A 21,643-nucleotide genomic window follows, 5' to 3' on the forward strand; every position below is an offset into this window, starting at 1 on the left:
TAAAGACCAGCCTGGCCTCCTCCTCCTCCTTCATCCTGGTGACCTCTTGGAGGTGGTTCACTGTCTTCTCTGCCTGGATTCTCTATCATAAAGTACACATGCTTCTCTCTTTCCAGTATCTTGAGCAGCTTTATGTGCTGTATTTTGTTTTCTAATAAACATATATTAGACCAGCTTTCTATCCCTGGAATGAATCTAACCTAATCTCAGTTTACCTTTTTTCTGTATCTGTTAGTATTGTGGCTGGGTATTCTAGCACTTAAGGTTTTGCACTCAAGGCTGGTATTCTACCATGTGAGGGATACCAACTCTACTGGCTTTTAGCTGGTAAACTGGAGACAAGAATCACACAGACATTCTTGTGCCAGGCTGGTTTTGAATTACAATTCTTAAATCTCAGTTTCTAGAGTAGCCAGTGTAATTCTAGTTGGCAGCTGGCATATATTCTTTTTGATTGGTTGTTGAATTCAGTTACCTCTATGCTCATCAAACTAGTCAGTATTTGTGTGTTATTTTGGGTTTTGGTTTTGTTGTTGTCTTTGTCTGTTTTTTAGAGGAGTGTAATGCTGCCATTATAAAAACCGTTTAGGAGTTATCTCTCACTTTCTATTTCATGGAAAAGTTTGAGGAATATTGTGTTAGGGTTTCTTTAAATATCCTGTAGATGTTATCTGTAAACCTGAAAGTCCTGCATTTCCTTTCTTGGGAGATTCTTGTTGATTAGATCTCAGTACTAGTTATTTAACAAGATTTTATCTTCTTGGCTTGGCTCTGGTAGGCTGAGGGTTATCTAGGAATGAATGCATTTTCCAGTTTGTTTGGGTCAAGATTTGCAAAGTATTCCAGAGTCATGTCCTCACATTCACTTGCATTCTTATATGGTCCCCTTTCTCATCCAATGTTTTATTTATTTTGGTGATTTCTTTTCTTCTTTTGGTTAGATTGTCTAATAATGATTTCACAATTTTGTTTATCTCTTTGAAGAACATCTTTCAGTTTTGTTAATTCTCCTTCATTGATTTCTGCCCTCATTTCCCTCCCTATTTTTTCAATTATTTATTTCTGTATACTGGTCTTAGGTTTGTCATGTTCTTGTTTCTGCAGGAGAGAAGTATATCATTAAGATCCTTCCATTTTGATGATGTAGCCCCTCATAGCAATGAACTTTCCCCTCAGAACTGCCTTTGCTTTCTCCAAATGTTTGACAGGTTGTGTTTTTAAAATTTTCATTGCATTATACAGATTTCTTTTCTTTGTGTATGCCAGTCCTGGAGCTTGAACTTAGGGCTGTTGATAAGAATACGTATTATAGAGCTGCTGAAGAAAGCATTTTATACATATCTGTTTGGTCCAATTTCTCCAATGTCATTTTGATTTTAGTTTCTTTTGAGTTGGATAACATATCCATTGGTGAGAATGCAGTGTTAAAGTCTCCAAGTATGATCTTGTTGTGGTCTATGTATTTTTAAGTCCAATGTATTTGATTATCCACGTTGAGTGCATTGACATTTGGTCCATAAAGGCGAAGAATTGTTCTATCTTCTTGATGGAGACTTCCCTTTCATACATAAATTCCTCTTCTTTTGTCTCTTCTAACAATTTTAGGATTAAAATCTACTTTGCCCAATCTAAGTATTACTATGCCTTCCTGATGTTAAGATCTATTTAGCTCACATACCTAAGTCAATGTTTATTTTGTCAAATATATGTGTTTCTTATAAACAACTGATGGTTTTGTTTTGCTTTTGGATATTTTGATCCAACTTGTCATTCTTTTTTTTATTGTGAAAATACTGTACAGAGGGGTTACAATTACATGGGCAAGATAATGAGGATGGGAGGATGGGATGGGATGGGAAGGGGAAACAAAGGAGGAGGCTACAATGCTTGATAAGAAATGTACTCATTATCTTGCCCATGTAATTGTAACCCCTCTGTATGGTATTTTCATAATAAAAAAGAAAAAAATAATGTCTCTCACTTGATTGCATTTGACACACTCCATGGTAGTTCTTTTTACATCATCTTTAAGGCAAGTCTGCGTGTGATCTCCAGTTAGTATGTTGGAGCCGTCATGTACAGCTGATAATCCCAGTTTGTGTTTCTATCATGGATAGACTCAACCCATGGTCTATATTTGTCAGAAATGGGGTGGCATGAAAATGCCATTGGTTTCAGAATTCCCAAAGCCACAGGAAAACTCTGGCTCCCTGGTCAGTGGACTGGAAAGAAGGCAGGCTGAAAGGCCTGTCCTCCTAGAGGAGGATAGCCTATCCTGTTTCGGGGGTTAAACTCTTCAGCCCAAGAACTGCCATCATGTCCCCAGAAATATCTTCTCAAGAAGGTACACTGAAAATAAAATTTCCTATTTATTTAGATATTTGTCCCACTCACTGGAAGCATCCCTCCATTTGGATCCTCAGACATGTTAGATCTCTAGGGGCTTTAGTAAGTATGAAAGAGTGCATTTGAGTCACACTGGAAAGCAACGAAAGTGAAGATTTATTCATTTTCCAGAAGAAGAAAAGATAAGACACCATAGGCAACCTGCAGGCTGTCTAGTCATTGCAGAAAGTGATATGAGCTGCTTAAAGGGAGAGAGTTGTAGAAACTAGGTTTGGGCTGGAATGGGCCTAAACGGAGTTATTCTATCTGACATATATGGGGCATATGTCCTAAGCAGACCACATGCTCACCAGAGTGTTGATTCCCTCAGACATGTCTAAGTTTCTGGCAGCTGGGTTTTCTCAGCCTCTGACAGCGTCTGAGAAAGGTGAAGAATGTTAGGCAGGAACCTGTACAAATGGAATTTGGGTTCAAAGTAAAATTTCTGAGGGCTTGTTGGTTTTCCACCTACAATGCACCAATCTTATCAGTTAAAAAGACCTGGGTGGAACAGGACAAATTTGCATAGGATTTGAAGGCCTTAAGTGAGATGATTGAGAATACCTACTTAAGTATGCCCAACTCCCCTTACCCTTTCACTTACAAGGATGGGAGACTGTGGTAGTTTGCAAGTGTTGTAATTGAAAGGAAACTCTCTTTGGCATTAATGTCAAGGGATAGCTCAATTATAATTTGCACCTGAATACAAGACCCTGATATTCAAGTGGCAGCACTTTGTACAAAGGTCTAAAAACTCAACAGCTCTATTTAATAAAAAAAAAATCTACCAAGAGACCTGCTTGATTTGCAATTAGATCCAACTGTCTTGTTACAAATGTGAAGAACCATGCTGAAGAAGGTTACAAGTTGTCACCCAAAAGGGTGGAAATTAGCAAGCAATGACATTTTATACAACCAGCAGTGTCACACCACACCAGAGAAAGGCCATTTTTTTTTTTTTGGTCCGGTCATGGGGCCTGAACTCTGGGCCTGGGTGCTGTCCCTCAGCTCTTCAGCTCAAGGCTAGTGCTCTACCACTTGAGCCACAGAGCCACTTCCAGCTTTTTTCTTTTTGCTTATGTGGTGCTGAGGAATCAAACCCAGGACCTCAGGCATGCAAGGCAAGCGCTCTACCACTGAGCCACCTTCCCAGTCCAAGAAAGGCCATTTTTAACTTAAGTATCCCAATGAGAAAGAGGCAAAGGTGTGGGTTCTCAGAAAAAAAAAAAAAAAAAGAAACATCTTGTATACTCAAGAACTCCTGGATGTGATAGAAGCTGCAGCAGTACCTAAGAAAGCAGTCATTCTGCATGGCCCAGGTCACTGGGTGTTGGAGACTTGCATTACATCTAAAACCAGCCTGCGGATTAGGAAATCAAGTGAGCTGCTGAATGTAATGCCCCGATACTACAGTTAGACTTAGATCAGTATGAGTCTCATCACAGTGAGGCTGATGAGAAATGAGCTAAGAATGCGGTTCAATAGATGGGACTCAAGCCAAGATGGCCCCCTGAAAGGAAGAGTTGCCTCCTTCCCTGGAGAGGTGAGGAGGAGGGAAGAGTGGGGGAAGGGGGTGTGAATCTGGAGGTAAGAGAAGACTGAGGGAATGGAATCCAGGTGGTATCCATAATCATAGAAGGCAGTGTGGATCAGGGCACATGGAAAGTGCCCAAGGGTGCGTAAGGGGAGACAGGAGTGAGTAAAGCCTTGTGAGAACCATTGAGGTTGTACCAGAAGTGAGTGGGAACTGTGGATAACCAGTCAGCAAGGTTTAGGGACCTTCTTCAGCAGCCCTGCGCATGCTGGAGAGTATTGAAGAAGGTAGGCCTAAAGGATGCCCAAGGGTTGAGGATGAGCCTGGTAGGCGTGGAGGGACGTGAGAGTTTTATCTTCTTCCTCCACTGTCTGCCTGACTGCTCAATGTTCCTCCCCACCTTCCCCCCTTCCCCCCCCCCCACCTGACCAATGTCCCAACCACTTAAAACACCAGCACTACTACTGTCATCATCACCAGGAGTGGTCATTGAGGCCTCACGTGTGCCCGGCCATTAAACACTGCCCATGTGTTTCTTCTTTTATGGTCACTACAGAATTTGTGTGGGGGGGGTGTGTGTGTGTGCGTGTGTGTGTGCATGTGTGTACCATTACTGCGGCTTGAATTTTGCTCATGGCTGGTGCACTCTCACTTGAGCCATACCACCACTTATAGCTTTTTTTTGCCTATTAGTTGGAAATAAGAATCTCTTGGATTTGTCTGCCTGGGCTAGCTTCAAATCTCGATCCTCAGATCTCAGTCTTCTTGGGATTCCTGGTATGAGCCACCAGCACCAGCACCAGCACTAAGGCACTTATTTATCCTCTGTAGACAAGTAAGGAAATGGAACTGTTACAATTATACAATAGTGAGGTTCTCCCTCTGGACCCTGGATTATGCTGATTATGCTGTTTTTCTACCCAGAAGTTTCTACCTAGTCAACACCTCACCTCCTGGCTCTCAGCCCAACTTTAAATAACTCATTTCAACCTGAGCAACAAATTCCACCTCTTGGAGACTTACTTGTTCCTCTATTGTTATACAAGTGAGAAGGACTATAGGCTCCTGAATTTTTTCTAGGTTTTTCCTTTTATAAGGAAAAGAGCTAAAAGAGAGAAAATAGAATCCCATAGGGATAGAGAGCTGGACTGAGGCAGAAGTTGGCAGATGTTATGGAGAATTTCCAACTTAGGTGGAGTCCAAAGCAAAGCTCACAAGTTCCTTGATAGTCTAGTTTCTTCTACTTCAGCTGCAATACATGTTGTGCCCAGTGGATGGCAGTGTCTGAATCTGATTCTACTGGTCCAATTCACATTCCTCACACACACTATTAATAATCTTAGGAGGGCAGTAGCTACCTACTATTTACAGAAAACATTCTATTCTACCACTACCAGACATACTAGGGCCAGATTATATCTTGGTCTCTGAAGTTCCACCTTTCCTGGCCGGAGTCAAATGCCTCCTCTGGTCCCGGGGCTGTCCCAGTGGAGTAGCCAGAATCATACTACAGCCTGGGAAAGAGGAGGTAGCAGAAAGGATACAGACAAGCAAACAGAGAGCAACAGCTCTTCCCTCCCTTCCCCAAGTTAGAGTAGAAGAAAGGCTTTATCTAAATTAAGATTTGCCTTTTGATTTAAGACAGTAGCTCTAATTTTAATGTATATATATTTTTTATTGTAAAGATACTGTACAGAGGGATTATAGTTACATGAGGAAGGTAATGAGTCCATTTCCTATCAAGCATTGTTACCTCCTCCTCCCAAAGGACTTTTAATCACCTAAGCATACCTAAGAATACCAGGAGTCCCCTGGTATTCCTCATTGCTCAGCAACCACAACACTTCTGGAACCTTCCATAGATACCATAATGCAGCTGAAGAAGTAACTAGTGGCCCAGTAGGGCCTCTAGCAGCAGGCTCTAGCACCTGGGCAGCATGAGCTCTGGTTATATGGGTCTCACAGTTGGACAAACTGTTAACGATTTTAAAATGTTCATATCTATGTAAGACTGACCAGAGAAATCACAGGACCTGCCATAGACAGTCCAGGGCATGGACTGGGTTTTACAGAATGGGCTTTAATTTCTACACCATTACACCTTAAAATTAAAAGTTGCACTCATAACAGAAAAAAAAATAATTTCACAAGGGTAATTTTGTCAACAAAGTGATTTCTTTAATTCTCAAAGATGATAGAAAAACAAAAGGCATATCGCAGTTACATGGAAAGTTCACATTCTGCTTAAAACAGCAAGTACAGCCTGGTGCCTGAAGCTCGCAGCTGTAATCCTATCTACTTAGGAGGCTGAGGTTGGAACATCATGGTTCAAAGCCAGTCAAGAAAGAAAAATCTATACGGGACTCCAGCAATTAACCAGCAAAAAGCCAAACTGGGTCATGGCTCAAGTGGTGAGCACCAGCAGTGAGCAAGAAAGCTGAGTTCACACCCTGAAACTGCTAGGTCAGTCAAGATAGCTGTGTGCTCTTTAGATTAGAAATTCTATTCAGCACTGAATCTGACTTCTCACTCTCCTTCGCTTACCCCTGAAGAGGAAAGCTTGAAACAGTAAAGTATTCAGCACCTGAGCTCTCAGACTTGCTAAGGGGACAGCACTGGAATGAAAATGCTGCGCTGCTTGACTCCCCCATCAGTCAGGACTGTCTCTGAATTAAGATGATACTGGTGAAAATCATGTTATAGAGGATATGAAGAACTGTCCAATAAAATCCTGGCTACTAAATACAGCCCTGCCCTAATTCCCTGCTGCTGGATGCCCAGAGACCCCAGAGCTCATACGGGTAGCTCTGTGTCTCACACTTTCTTAAGGGGCCTTTTTTTTTCCCAACTCACTGATTTATTTATTATTTATTTTCCATAAGTCTGTTTTGAAGTCAGCTATTATAATAAAAAGACAAAGTAAGCCAGACCTGGCCAGAGCCAGACTCCATTTTTTTCTTAGTGAGTCTGAATCCCTTTGCCTTTTGCCGTCTAGAAATTGACTTTACATGCATAGAAAGAAAAAAGAAATGTCTTCTTCACTGAGTTATCATAAAAATTAAAGTAGGCATAAATAGGATACAAAGCCTAGTGCTTGGTACATGCATTCAATTAAAAACTGTAGACTAGAAGTCATCTATATCTGAACTTAAAATTAACACCAGGATATAGATGGCTGTCCTAGGTGCCTTCTTAGATCACCATCTTTTTAGAGCAGGTCCATGGACTTGTTAGTCTTCACCTGGGAGCAGCAAATGCAGAATGTAGACTGTGTGGCCAACTGGGCCTTCCTGTAAATGGGAGAACCAAATAATGTCACTGTCTGTCCTGAAGCTATCAGAGGAAGACCATTCTGATGAAGCACTTGGTGGCTTTCTCACATGGATCTGTTCCCTCCCTGTCTCTGACAAGGCTGGCACAACGGGAGGATTTCCATTTCTGTAGTTACATCAGCTGAAGAGTTTAATCCCCTGGGGAAAATACTGGGGATTAATGATGCACATAGTCACTGGGTGACCATGCTAAATGGCCTCACTGCTAGATTTCTCCAATAGAGCAGGTAGTAGCCAATCTAATATAGATCCGGGACTTGTCCTGGTTCTGGTAATGTCCAGAAAAGAAGTATGTTCCTGTCTTTGTTCAGGATCAATATTCCCAACGCTCCTTGTTTCACTAACACTACTATAAATGGGGTTTTGGTGGCTCAGCTGCTCCCTGTGGCATGAAGACAGAAAAGCTCCCAGGAAGACAGCATTTTTTTTTCTTCTAGGTTCATGGTCATTTTTATCTATTTCTGTTTCTCATAATTGCTTCTGCTGAGCATCTCAAGACTTAGAAATTTATAACCTGGTGAGAAAAGTAACAGAAAAAAAACCCAGCCATATAAATGTCAACTTCCCTGCTCCTAAAAACAGGTACAAGCTGGCTTTCAGGACACAGGTGCAGCCTTTGAGGGCCTAAGTTAGAATAACCTTGAGAGCCTGGCAGAGCCTAAAGGCTCTGAGAGCAGAATGGGAGACTGAGGACAAAACCTTGATTGGAAGCCAGGGGTGTCATCAGTACTTGCAAGAAGGACCAGAACAATGGAAAAACTAGCATTTCTCCAGTTACAGAGAATCCACAAATTCCACAAGGCCTTAGATACTTCAGACTAGGAGACAGATTTGAGCATGTCCCCTGTGACTTCAGTTGATCTACAGCTGAGCTTCCTTTTATCTCAAAAGCAAAAACAGTGCTGAATGCTGGCTTTTATGCAGGGTAGGCAGCCAGCCCTAGTTTTATTATTCAACCACCAGATTAACCACTCTCCAGAATTCTCAATGGAACATTGCCTCTGGTTTTATCTCATTGTCAGAAGAAAATCTAGCAGCATCTTGATAAAGTAAAGGAAGTTTGTCTTGTAAGGGGAGGGGCGGTCAAGGAGAAGAAAAATGATTATCTCCTCCATATTACATATTTAAAAGAAATACGTTTAAAAAGAGAAAACTATATAATTCTTTCTCTCATGATGCTAAGATTTTTTTAAGCCTTTTTTCTTAGATCTGTAAAATACAACTTAGATATCCAGGACAGCCTGGAGGGTAGCCTAGGGTCATGTGGCCTATTTCTTGGCTAGGAACCATCAGCCCACAGATCAGTCAGCAGCGGTTGCTCCTTGAACTTGAGTTTGAACTTGTTAGTCCTCTAACTCAAGACTTCCCTAGGGCATCTAAAAAGCAAGGCAAAGAGAAGAGTCCAATCATCAGGGCCTCTTTCTGAGGATAGAGAAGTGTTTAAACAGGGACAGGCTCTGATGCTGTTAGGTTCAAGGCTCAATTGCCATCTCTAGTCTCAAGAGGACCCATAAAAGTAAGCCATTGTGTGGAGAGAATACTTGAAAGGCTCCAGAGGAAAAATCACAAAGTAGAAAGGGTTTTCTATAATGGGTACATTGTACACATTCCATAAGCATTACTGAGGCATCAAGGTGCATATATTCTGGCATAGAAGCTGCCATTAGAATCAAGTTTCATCTGCAAAGGCTGAATGAGACACAAGGGCATTCACCATTGGAAAGGTCTGAGGTCATTTTGATAGAGAGAAAATAAAGCATTCCTGTGTTTCTGGGTATAGTGACAGGGATGGGTGAAAGTTGTCATGGCTTGGAGGTAGATGGGTAGAGAGCGCCCTTACCCACTGCCAGACATGGCTGACCTGTGAGTAATACACCTAGAATGGGTGCTGTCTAATTTCACAAAAGATAAGGCCAGCTGCTGTATTTGTCACACTCAGCAGCTTTAATCTTCTTCTCTTCTGCTCACTGCAATTTGCTATATATGGTCTCTGGAGTTAGATTGTGCTGGAATCAAGTTTTCCCTATTACAGTTTCATATCTAATTATGGAACAATCTAGCTTCTTCATGTTTGCTATGATAATAGTTGTTGTTGTTGTTTGTGAAGGATCCCTCACATCCATCCCAGGGGACCACGTGGTGGCAGGGAGACACAGGAGAAAGATTATTATAAGGTTTATTAGAGGGGCCATATTTTCCCCAAGAGGAAACACATAACACCTGTCCCTAACAGAGTAGCAGGGGAGTCTGGGGGCAGAAATGAGGTTGGTGGGAGCTCAGGTGGGCCTGGGTGGAGAGAGGGAGGGGCCAGCTGTATGGTGGGAACTCCAGGGTTAGGAGGGGCTCAGGTCTGGGTGGAGCTGAGGAACAAAGGTGGGGATAATACTAACAGTTTGCCAGTCTTAGGGCTTGAACTCAGGGCCTGGATGCTATCTCTGAGCCTCATTGTGCTCAAGGCTTGCGCTCTATTACTTGAGCCACAGTGCTGCTTCTGGCTTTTTCTGAGTAGTTTATTGTAGATAAGAGTCTCATAGATTTTTCTGCTCAGGCTGGATTTGAACTGTGATCCTCATTTCTCAGCCTTCTGAGTAGCTAGGATTACAGGTGTAAGCCACTAGTGATGGGCTATAATGTGTTATGTGTTCTGATCTGTGAATGAAGCTTGCTGCTGCTCTCTAGCTAACACTTTAATACAACCTCCACCTCAATACTTTCTCTAAAGACTTGATCAAAAGACACAAACCCCCAGGACCTGGGTCTGAGTTTCTTTATTAGAGTCATGCATATAATTTCCTATCATGTTCTATGTCAGTGGTCGTTGTGAGAATATGGTATCATGGCAATGTTTATATACTGTGTGTGTGTGTGTGTGTGTGTGTGTGTGTGTGTGTGTGCGCGTGCTCATGCGTGCATGTGCTTGTACTGGGGCTCGAACTCATGGCCAATAGTTCTTTCTTGGCTTTTTTACTCAAGGCTAGCTTTGCTTATTGTTTGGAGATAAGAATCTTTTGGCTCTGTCTGCCTGGGCTGGCTTTGAACCTCAGCTCTCAGATCTCAGCCTCCTGAATAGCCAAGATTCCAAGGGGAAGCCACTAGTACATAGCTCTGGTTTTATCTGGTGTGGTTTTTCTCCCGGGCTCCCAGATTGTGTGAATGGCAACAATGTTCCGTTTTCTTTCTTTGTCTCTTCTCACCTCCCACTACTCATTATTGATGAGGCTAGAGGCTTCTCTTGGGTTCTTGGATTCTAGCAGTCTTACAGTCAGCCAGTCTCAGAACTTAAAAACTGGCTTGGATTCATCTCCATTCATTGTCACTCATAACTTTGTCCTGCTGATTTTATCCTTGAAAATGACTCTTGTATCTCTTTCTTCTCCATTTTCTTGGCCATCACCTGCCTAGTCTCCTGAGAGTCTTTGGTTCCTCTAATTCTGCAAACAGAACTAGAACATGATTTGACTGGTCGGGGTGCAGCAGGAGAAATGATAGAGGGATGACTGATCAAGATGCATTATAAATGAACATGTTAAGTTGAAACCCGTTTGTATAACTATTTGAAGATAGTGATAATCAAAAGGGAGGAAATCCAGTGCTGGTGGCTCATACCTATAATCCTAGCTACTTAGGAGGCGGAGATATGAGGATTATGGCTTGAATGCAGTATGGGCTGGCTCTTATCTCTAATTGACTAGTAAGAAGTTATAAGTGGGGCTGTGGCTCAAGTTGTAGAGCTCGCTCTAGCTTTGAGTAGAAAAGTCAAGGGAGAGCATGAGGCCCTGAGTTCAAGCCCTAATATTGGCATCAAAAAATAACAATAAAAAGAGGTTTAGGAAGATACGAAGCTAAAATAACTTGTTCAAAGGGCTGACATGGCTGATCATTCATTCTCTGTACACAAACTCTCAACAGTCCCCAAGCCCTACTTCATGGACAATCAATACCATACTACATTCTTGCTTGAAGCATAAACTTTGGTATATGTTGGGGTATATTTCCATGATGGAACTCCTTTGAACAACGGACTGACAGTTTAACAAAATAAATACAAGCAAGCTGAAATATGTCTTTTCTGAGGAGGTGGGGCTAAAGAGAGGGGGACAGACAGATGAAGAAAAGAATGATGGGTGAAGAGTTTCTTACTATTCAATATACATCTGTGAAGATGGAACTAGGTAACTTGAGAGGATGAGCGGGATGGGGAGGATTGGGGGAGAGGGAGAGGAATGATGCAAGGGATGATATTAATTGACATGCATTATGTTCATCAATTGACAAGTTGAACTACAGCTTGTACAACCACATAAAAATAATACTTTTTAGCTGGGCACTGTGCCTCACACCTGTAATCCTAGCTACTCCGGAGGCTGAGATTTGAGGATTGCAGTTCAAAGCCAGCCCGGGCAGAAAAGTCCCTGAGACTTTTTTTTGTGTGTGTGTTTTGGGTAGGTCCTAGGGCCTGAACTCTGGGCCTATGCACTTTCCCTCAGCTCTTCAGCTCAAGGATAATGCTCTACCACTTGAGCCACAGCACCACTTCCGGCTTTTTCTGCTTATTGGTGCTGAGGAATCAAACCCAGGGCCTCATGCATGCAAGGCAAGCACTCTGCCACTGAGCCACCTTCCCAGCCTCCCTAAGACTCTTATCTCTAAAACACCACCAGAAAAATGGAAGTGGCACTGTGGCTTAAATGGTAGAACATTTGCCTTGAGCTGAAGAGCTGAGTGAGGGACAGTACACAGGCCTAGAGTTTAAGCCCCATGTTTGACAAAAAAATTATATTTTTACTAGCTTTATTTATTTTTTATTGTTATTATAAAGGTTGATGTACAGAGGGCTTACAGTTACCTAAGTCAGTGATAATATTTTAAAAACAAGAGAAAAGAAAATCAAGGAATAGTGCAGGCAGACAAGCTGAGGGACAAGACAGATTGCACACAGCAGCTGCAGGAGCTGCTCTCAGCAGAGCAGGAGTGACAGAAGGCCCTGACTAGGGTTACTCCTCAGGTCACACAGCTTCCTACGCCTTCTTGAACCTTCTTGGCTCATCTTTTTACCCTCTTGCTTTTTGCTTCTTGGATCACACAGTGGAAATTCCTCAGCCATTCTGACACCTGTGCAGACCTAGAAATCCAAGGATTTAACACTGTGGGGGTCAAGCTCTTGCTTCTGGGGGAAATTTAGACTAACACTTTACCTTATTACCTATGGAAATTTGTCACTCAATAGTTTGAGCACCAAAGGTCCCACTGACAGAGGGATGGGAGTGTAAGGACCGGGGTAGTCTGGACAGACAGGAAGGGACTTTCTGTGAATGGAAGGTTGAGGTGGGTCCCAATGACTGTTCTTTTTGTTTGTTATTGGTTGTGACAAAACGGGTTTTGTCCTCCACACAGATTGTGTGTGAACCCCTCTATTGGCCATCAGAGATGGTTGTACAGCATGCTGACATAGTTGTTCTAGTGAACTCTTCTCAAATAAGCTAAACTCCACTGTAATGAGTCCTTTAAAGGAGAGGGGCATTCATGGGATAAGGTAAAACTTGAGACAGAATCCTCAAATTGCAGCCATACTTTATTAGGGTTGTGTGTCTTCTGGGTTCATCTTTCTCTGACCAGCTTAGACAAGTTCCTGATTGGTGAAGGGAAGATAGCTTTGCCTGTGTATATAGTAATGAGTCTAACTGATCAAAGTTAGGCCTGGCCTTTGGTTTGGTCTCTGAGAGTTCATCTCTAGGCCTTTGGAATGTCTTCCCTGATAAAAAGGTTCTTTGTTTATCTAGGGGCCTTGCCCACAATGTAATTCAGGATGGGGGCTTGGGACCACATGGAATCCTGTATCAGTTCTGTCTCTAGAGGGGCTGGAAACCAAAGATCAGCCACACGAGCCTTCTACTGTATCCGTGTAATTGAGCCCCAAGAAAAACCCTGGACACAGAGGCTCAAATGGGTGGTCTGGGTAACAAAGCTCTGCATATTTTATGTGTCTTTACTAGGAAAGTTAGTGTTGCCTGCAACTTCACTGAGAAAGGACAACAGAAGTCAGCCTCATGAATCTTTTCTATTTATTCTTTTATTTCAGGAAATTTAAGGCAACTTAAAAGCTATATAAAACAGGTAAAAGTAATATGTATGCCAGGAACTCACATCTGTAATCCTAGTTACTCAGGATCCTCAGGATCTGAGGATCATGGTTTGAAGACAGCCTGGGTAGGAATGTTCATTAGACTCTGTTCTCTAATTAGCCAGAAAAAAAGCCAGACATAGGGACCAGGCACTGGTGGCTCATGCCTATAGTCTAGCTACTAAAGAAACTGAGATCTAAGGATAGTGTTCAAAGCCAGCACAGGCAGAAAAGTCCGTGACACTCATCTCCAATTAACCACCAGAAAACCAGAAGTGGCACTATGGCTCAAGTGGTAGAGCACTAGCCTTGAGCAAAAGAGCTCAGGGACCGCATTTGGCCCTGAATTCAAGCCCTATGACTGATTTAAAAAAAAAAGCCAGAAGTGGAGCTGTAGCTAAAGTGTTAGAGTACCTGCCTTGGGCAAAAATGCTAAGGGACAGTGTCCAGGCCCTGAGTTTAAGCCCCAGTAGCAACACACACACACACACACACACACACACACACACACAGTAATATATAACAAAAATATTATTTTATAAGAACTTTTCAAAAGACCAAGGCTGGAAGCATGGCTTAAGTGATTAAAGTACCAGCTAAAACCTCCCCCCACACAAAAAAAAGCCCAAAGCAAATGATAACTTTCAAAAAGATAATTTCAAAGTAATACAATTTTTAATTTTTTAATTTTAATTTTTTTATGACACAGGGTCTTGCTATGTAGCCCAAGCAGGCTTCCAGCTCAATATCCTTTTTTTTTTTTTTTTTTTGGTCGGCCGTGGGGCTTGAACTCTGGGCCTGGGCACTGTCCCTCAGCTCTTCAGCTCAAGGCGAGCGCTCTACCACTTGAGCTACAGAGCCACTTCCGGTTTTCTGGTGCTTTATTGGAGATAGGAGTCTCACGGTCTCTCCTTCCCGGGCTGGCTTTGAACCGCGATCCTCAGATCTCAGCTTCCTGAGTAGCTAGGATTACAGGCGTGACCCACCAGCGCCCGGCTCAATATCCTTTTTTCTCAGCCTTCCAACTACTTAGATGACAAATGTGTGCCACCATGCTCTGTTTCAAAGTAATTATTTGTAGGTCAGAAGATGGTGGCTCATGTCTATGATCCTACCTACTCAAGAAGCTAAGATCTGAAGATTATGGTTCAAGGCCAGAAAAGTTTGAGACACTCTTACCTTCAAGTAATCCACAAAGGTCAAAAGTAGAGGTATGACTGGAGAGGTAGAGTACCAACCTTGAATGAAAAAGCCAAGGAAGAGCAGAAGGTTCTGAGTTCAGGCTCCAGTACTGGTGTGTGTGCGCACGTGTACACACAGATACACACAGACACACAGACACACACACACACAGAGTAATTCATTTTATTTTTTTTTATGATTTTCAAATACCATTTAAATATTTTAAATGCCAATTTTCCAAATACCATCTTCAAAATATATTTTAAAAATAGAATCAAATCATGAGATAAAACATAGATGTAAAAATGAAAATGTATTTAAAGTATTATTATTAAGGAAAGTACCATGGATATAATTTAAAGAAGAAGCTGAGAAGCATTTGTAGATCAGGAATAATGAAGTAAATGTACAAGTGGAAACCCAGCTGGCCTCTTTCTCTGGGGAAGAAGGATGGCAAGTGAACCTCTCCTATACAGGACAATTTGCCTGCCTATAAACAACAATGATTTGCTGTCAGTAAATCTATAATTTTCAGTTACAAGATGGCTCCCATATAACTGGAATCAGATTCTCCCAGTAGGTGGCGCAGTAGAGACCACACGATGTCCAATGTCCAGTGAAGCTCAAAATTTTCCTTATAGTTTAGACCAAGCCAAGAGAATGAAACCTGATATAAAAATATGTGCCCAGCCGGGATAGGATAGAAATAATTCTATTTTCACAAAGAACTTGAAAATCCAACTTCTGGCACTTTGCTTCATGTTGTATTTTTCTCAGAATCCAACTGGGAAGTTGATTTGCAAGTTCAACCCATGAATTTTATTTATTTCCTAATCCCTGTAATATTCCCATGTGTAGGATGACCTTTTATGATATTTCAGTTAACACTGCATGAAGGACACTGTTTTTTTCCCACCCTTGTGAATTTCCCCTTTTTTATTTTGGATGTTTTCATCTATTTGTATAGTTTGCTCCTATTTATTAAAAAAAAAAAACAAAGCCTGAATGTGATGTGTCCCCGACACTAATGGTTTTGTATGATTTGTTGCATCTGGAGAATTATGGATTTTTGAGGACTTTCTATAGCATCAAGCTACTGGCAGAAAAGAGAAAATTTAAAGGTGCCTTGAACATTGATGGTAATACTCCTTTATGGGTGTTTACAGGAGCAATAAATTACCAGGCAACCAAGTCCACTGGAAGCAAACATCTGTGACTGTTCATTTCTTAGTGTTGCTGATCACAGTCTATTCAGACCCTTGTCTGAGTTTCCATGGCAAAATAATTGTAGTAGCAAAGTTCCTCTTCAGAAAACTTAGGTCAGGGGAGAACCCAGCCCTCCAAATAACTAGATGAATTATTAAATTCTGCAGATGAATGACAAAATTATCCATATGATTCAAATTGAATCGGTGACACTATTATCCCTTACCCCCTCCACAGAAAAATGCGTTTTTCCCCTATCTAGGAACTTTATTTCCGATGACTCCAAGAAACTCACGGTACTGGGTCCTCCAAGAATTTTTTAATTTTTTCATTGCGGGGTGGGATGGGTGATGGTAGTTTTGAGTTACAGTATATCACTTAAAGGCAGAAAAAAAAGGAACTATGTCTGCCATTCTTTTCGACTTGTGTTATTCATGCCACCAGGTGTCGCTATTAAAATCTGAGTTACGCAGTTATGCATCTGCTGGGTGCAACTTGGTTTGGTTCTTTTGGTGGTGGTGTTTTTGCATTTTAGATTTTTTATTTAAGAGATTGGGTTAAAAAGTCAGACATGATGGTACACATATGCAATCCCAGCACTAAAAGGGGCAAAGTAGGAGGCTTATGAATTCTAGGTCAGCTTAAACCAAGGAGCAAAATGCTTTCTTAACAACACAAAAAAAGACTATACTGAACTGAGCAAAATGAAATCTAAAGCCCTGTTGCTAAATGTCATGATTTAATGAAGGAATAATTTAGAAGAGGAGACAATACACTCAAAAAGATATGTGGGGGGGAGGGAAAAAACAAATTGTTTAAATAGGGATACAGTTAGACCCATTGCAACAATGAGATGTACAAGATGCTATGTTGAAAAATGAACTTTACAATTTAGGTGGGGAGGGGAGAGTGTAGTTAAAGAGGTAGGAGCGAAGGGATGGTAGGGGAAAAACAAAGGAGGAGGCAACAATGCTTGATAAGAATTATACTCATTACCTTGCTCATGTAACTGTAACCCCTCTGTACAGTATTTTCACAATAAAAACTTATTAAAATAAAATAAAAATAGTAAAATAACAAAAAAAGAAGAAACTATATGGTTCCAGAGCATGTAATGATATGATAGTTTGTTCTAACTCTTGGACTTTATCAGCTATTCGTTAGCACATGGGGGGAAAGGAAACTCATGACCTGGAATTCAAGAACTCCAGCACACTGGGAATTGCCCTGACTCTCTTGCAGCATTACTTCTCTCTGTTCTACTGAGTCATTCTCCTCAGCAAACAAACTGGCTGCAGTAGCTCCCATTTATAAAAGTTCTCTCTTATCTTAAAATTATTTCTGATTTCTCAGCTTCTACTTACAGAGAAGTCTGAGTTGATGGTAAGCAATTTTATCCTTTCCCGATTTCTTTCCAGTCAGGCTTTTATGTCCATATATCCCTTGAAAACACCCATTTGACTTTTCTAATGCTGATCATTGCTCTGGTTTACTTGGACCAGTAATAAATATTGTTATTGCCAAATTCCTCTTCTGTCCCTATTGCATGCTTCTGATTTATCTCTGAGCTCCCTAGGCTCTCCTCTTTGGTCTTGGCTGAATATCTTCACATTCATGATATTTCACTGTGAGTGCCTCAGAGCTGAGACTTGCACATCATCCATGGCACGTCCATGCTTTACATGTTTACATATCATCATGTAGTGCCCTCTCTCTCTGTCTCTCTCTGTCTCTCTGTCTCTGTCTCTGTCTCTGTCTCTCTCTGTCACACACACACACACATACACACACATACACACTGCTTAAGTTAATATCTCAGCCCTGACCTCTTTTCTTCAATCAGTCCAGCCTTGATATTCATTTATTGACTTTTAACATTTCTACTTGCTCATCAAACAGGTGTCTCAGACTTTAGCATCCTTTCTTTCTTTCCCAAACCAAATTCCTCCTCAACTCATCTATTGCAGCAGAGTTTCTATTAACCCAATTGTTCAGACCAGATACCATGGATTCATCCCAGACTTTTTTTCTTGGGGTGGGGGGTCGGCTTAAACTCTGGGTCTGAACGTTGTCCCTCAGCTCTTCAGCTCAAGGCCAGCACTCTACCACTTGAGCCACAGCGCCACTTCTGGTTTTCTGAGTGGTTTATTGGAGATAAGAGTTTCACGGACTCTTTCCTGCTGGGGCTGGCATTGAACCATGATCCTCAGATCTCAGCCTCCAAAGTAGCTAGGATTGCAGGCATGAGCTACTGGTGCCTGGCTATTCCAGACTCTTTTATTCTCAGACTCTTATCATCAAATCCAATCCAACAGCAGTTCTATGGGCCTCATCTTCAAAATGTATCTTGAACACAACGTTTGTATCCATCACACCTTGCATCAGTCTGCTTTTCATTACTATAATGAAATATATGAAGTAGGCTACTTGTGAAGAGAAAGAGGTTTATTTACATAGTTTTGGAGGCTGAAAATCCAGACAGAATGGTATGAGTTCTGGAGGGCCACTCTGGCTGGGTCACTTGTGATAAATGGTGATACAGGAACACATAAAAGCAAGAGATCTCCTTTCATGATGTGTACAGCCAGGCTCAGGCTTTCATAGAAACCTTTCCCTAAGAACTAGGGTCCCATAGAAATTCTTCAATTTTTCTCCAAGTGTTCTTCCAACCTGGAAGTAGCCTTCCTCTAGTAGAAGAAGTAACCTTCCTCTAGGTTCCATCACTTTTCTCTTTTTCTTTTAGGTCAGAATTTTTTAGGTCAGAAACCAGGACTCAATCCCCTACCTATCACTTTTGCTCATTGGCTAGTGCTCTACCAACTGATCCATCCCTCCAACCGCAGGTCCCAACTCTTAAAGTTTCCATATTTTCTCCTAAAACCTTCATCCTGGGAATGAAGTTCCCAATTCATGAAGTTTGGAGGCCATAAACATCCAAAACAAAGCATACTTCTACAGGGTAAGTCAACTGTTTCATCACTGGGACCCCCTCCCTGCTCTGTTCCTTGACTACCCTTACAATCCATTCTTCACATTGGAATATTAAATAGAGCGCTACCTGGTTGTGACCAATATGGTTCCTGGATTTCTACAACCAATCAGTCTTTTTTCTATATTCCCCATGAATGTTCTTCTCACCAACACACAAAAGCATCTGTTATGGTTTGGATCTTATGTATTTCTCAGATGCCCATAGATTAAAGGCTTCGATCCCCAGCCTGTGTTAGAACCTTTCCGAAATGGAGCATGATGAGAAAAAGTAAGATCACTGGAGCCCTGCCCTTGAAGGAAACATCGGGATCCTGGCCACTTTCTCTCCCTTTGATTTTCGATTGCCCATGAGACAATGGCAACTTTACCAACTATTTCCTACAAGGGTGTATTATGTTGCTACAATGCTTAGGACTGAAACCTTCGAAATCATAAGCTTTGTCCTTTTAGCTTTGTTTCACAGGCACATTGTCACAAGGAGCTAATGCAGCTTCCATGTTGCATAATTCTCACAGGCTAATACTTAAACAACAAAACAATGGTTATGACACTGTCTTACAAAAGCATCCTCAAAAAGAAAATCAGAGCTGGGTGCTGGTGATTCATGCTTATAATGCTAGCTACTTAAGAGGCTAAGATATGAGGATTTCTCTTTGAAGCCATCTTGAACAAAAACACTCCTGTAAGACTCTTATCTCCAATTAAACAGCAAAACTGAAGTGGAGGTGTGGGTTATGTGGTAAAATACTAGCCATAAGTGAAGAAAGCCAAGTGAGAGTTCATGGCCCTGAGTTCAAGCCCCAGTGCCAACACCAAACTGGTGCATGAGGGGAGGAACTCAATCAAATCTGCTGTATTTAAATATTTAGTTTGTGGGCTGGGAAGGTGGCTCAGTGGTAGAGCGCTTGCCTTGCATGCCTGAGGCCCTGGGTTCGATTCCTCAGCACCACATAAGCAAAAAGAAAAAAGCCAGAAGTGGCGCTGTGGCTCAAGTGGTAGGGCGCTAGCCTTGAGCTGAAGAGCTGAGGGACAGCGCCCAGGCCCAGAGTTCAGGCCCCACAACCGGACCAAAAAAAAAAATTTAGTTTGTGTTAGTAGTTAATTGAATACAATTCAAATTTACTTTCTTAGAAGTTTACAGTACTGTTCTTATGGTTTCCAGGATGATTAGGAAGTTTTCTACACAGTCACCCCAGTAACTTTTCTCCAAGGGAATTCTATCGTCCCACCAGGACCCATATTGGAATATGGACCATCTGGTGTTCTTCTTCCTACATTCATTGTCCTATCACCTATGACCTGGGAAGATATCACCTTATGGTCAAATTTCTGCTCACCCACATGTAAGTTTTTGGTGACTTAGAATCAAGGCTTAGATTATAATCCCTGGTCCACCATTGTTTTCTAGGTACTGGGTCACTCAAGAAAGGAAATCTCTGTTCCTTTAATACAGGTGCTTCAGGCTGCCAGTCTCTTCATGACATAAGTCACTGGGTATAAACTCATGTAAAGTGACTCATTTCTCCCTAGGACTCCTCACAGGCAAGATAGCTGGATCCACTAGAAGAAGGTGAGTTAACTCACAGCCAGAGACAGGCAACAAAAATTAACTACCAGCCTTGTTTTGTTCTTTTGGAAAATGAATACATCAAAAATTAAGATGAGTTTAAACATTTAGAATATGTGCTATTATAGTTATTCAAAAAGGATAGGGGGGAACAATCTCTAGGGCATCATTTTCTAGTAGGAGGTAACATGAAGAGGAGCCCGAGTCTGCTCAAAGGTAAAAATAAATCAACATTACACAATGACCTTGTGAGAGAGTTGGTGAAATTCAATGTTAATATTGTACTTTGTTTCTGCGTTTGGAACCTCCTATAATAACTTGTTCTAAAATTTTCACTCTGTTCCTTTCATTTTAGCATAGTACAAGTTTTAAGAGACAGAACAACAATTGAAGGATGAGACACTGATGTTGAAAGATGTTGTGTGTGTGAGTGCTAGTACTGTGGTTCGAACTCAGGACCTCATGCTCTTACTTTGTCACTCCAGGCTGACTTTCTACCACTTGAGCCATATAGCTCCTCTTCTGGCTTTTTTGTTGGTTCATTGAAATAGAAGTCTTATGGACTTTCCTGTCCAGGCTGCCTTTGAACATCAATCCTCAGATCTCAGCCTCCTGAGTAGCTAGGATTGCAGTTGTTAAGTCACCAGCCTCTGGCTGACTGATTTTATGGTCACTTGTTTTGGGTGTAAACTCTCACAACTACCTGTTTCTAACAGAATTTTTATTTATTTGCTTGTTTGTTTGTTTATTTTGTCGGTTGTGGGGCTTGACCTCTGAGCCTGGGCGCTGTCTCTAAGCTCTTTAGCTCACAGCAAGCACTCTACCATTTAAGCCACAGTACCACTTCCGGTGTTATAGTGGTTAATTGGAGATAAGAGTCTGACAGACTTTTCTGTTTTTTTTTTTTTGGTCCGGTCGTGGGGCCTGTACTCTGGGCCTGGGCGCTGTCCCTCAGCTCTTCAGCTTAAGGCTAGCACTCTACCACTTGAGCCACAGCGCCACTTCCGGCTTTTTTCTTTTTGCTTATGTGGTGCTGAGGAATCGAACCCAGGGCCTTAGGCATGTAAGGCAAGCACTCTACCACTGAGCCACCTTCCCAGCCCTCTCACAGACTTTTCTGCCTGGGCTGGCTTTGAACCACGATCCTCAGATCTCAGCCTCCTGAGTAACTAGGATTTACAGGCATGAGCCACGGGCATCCGGCTCTAACAGAAATTTAATACTAGTATGAATGATTGGTATTTAATTATTTAGGAATGACTTTGTCTTCTCTTATTTGTTTTTCTTCACACAATCCTCAGATTGATAGCTTCAGTTGGGATAAT

This window comes from Dipodomys merriami, unplaced genomic scaffold, assembly GCF_024711535.1.
Source record: "Dipodomys merriami isolate MVZ:Mamm:240054 unplaced genomic scaffold, mDipMer1.0.p SCAF_5, whole genome shotgun sequence".
In the NCBI taxonomy this organism is placed as follows: domain Eukaryota; kingdom Metazoa; phylum Chordata; class Mammalia; order Rodentia; family Heteromyidae; genus Dipodomys; species Dipodomys merriami.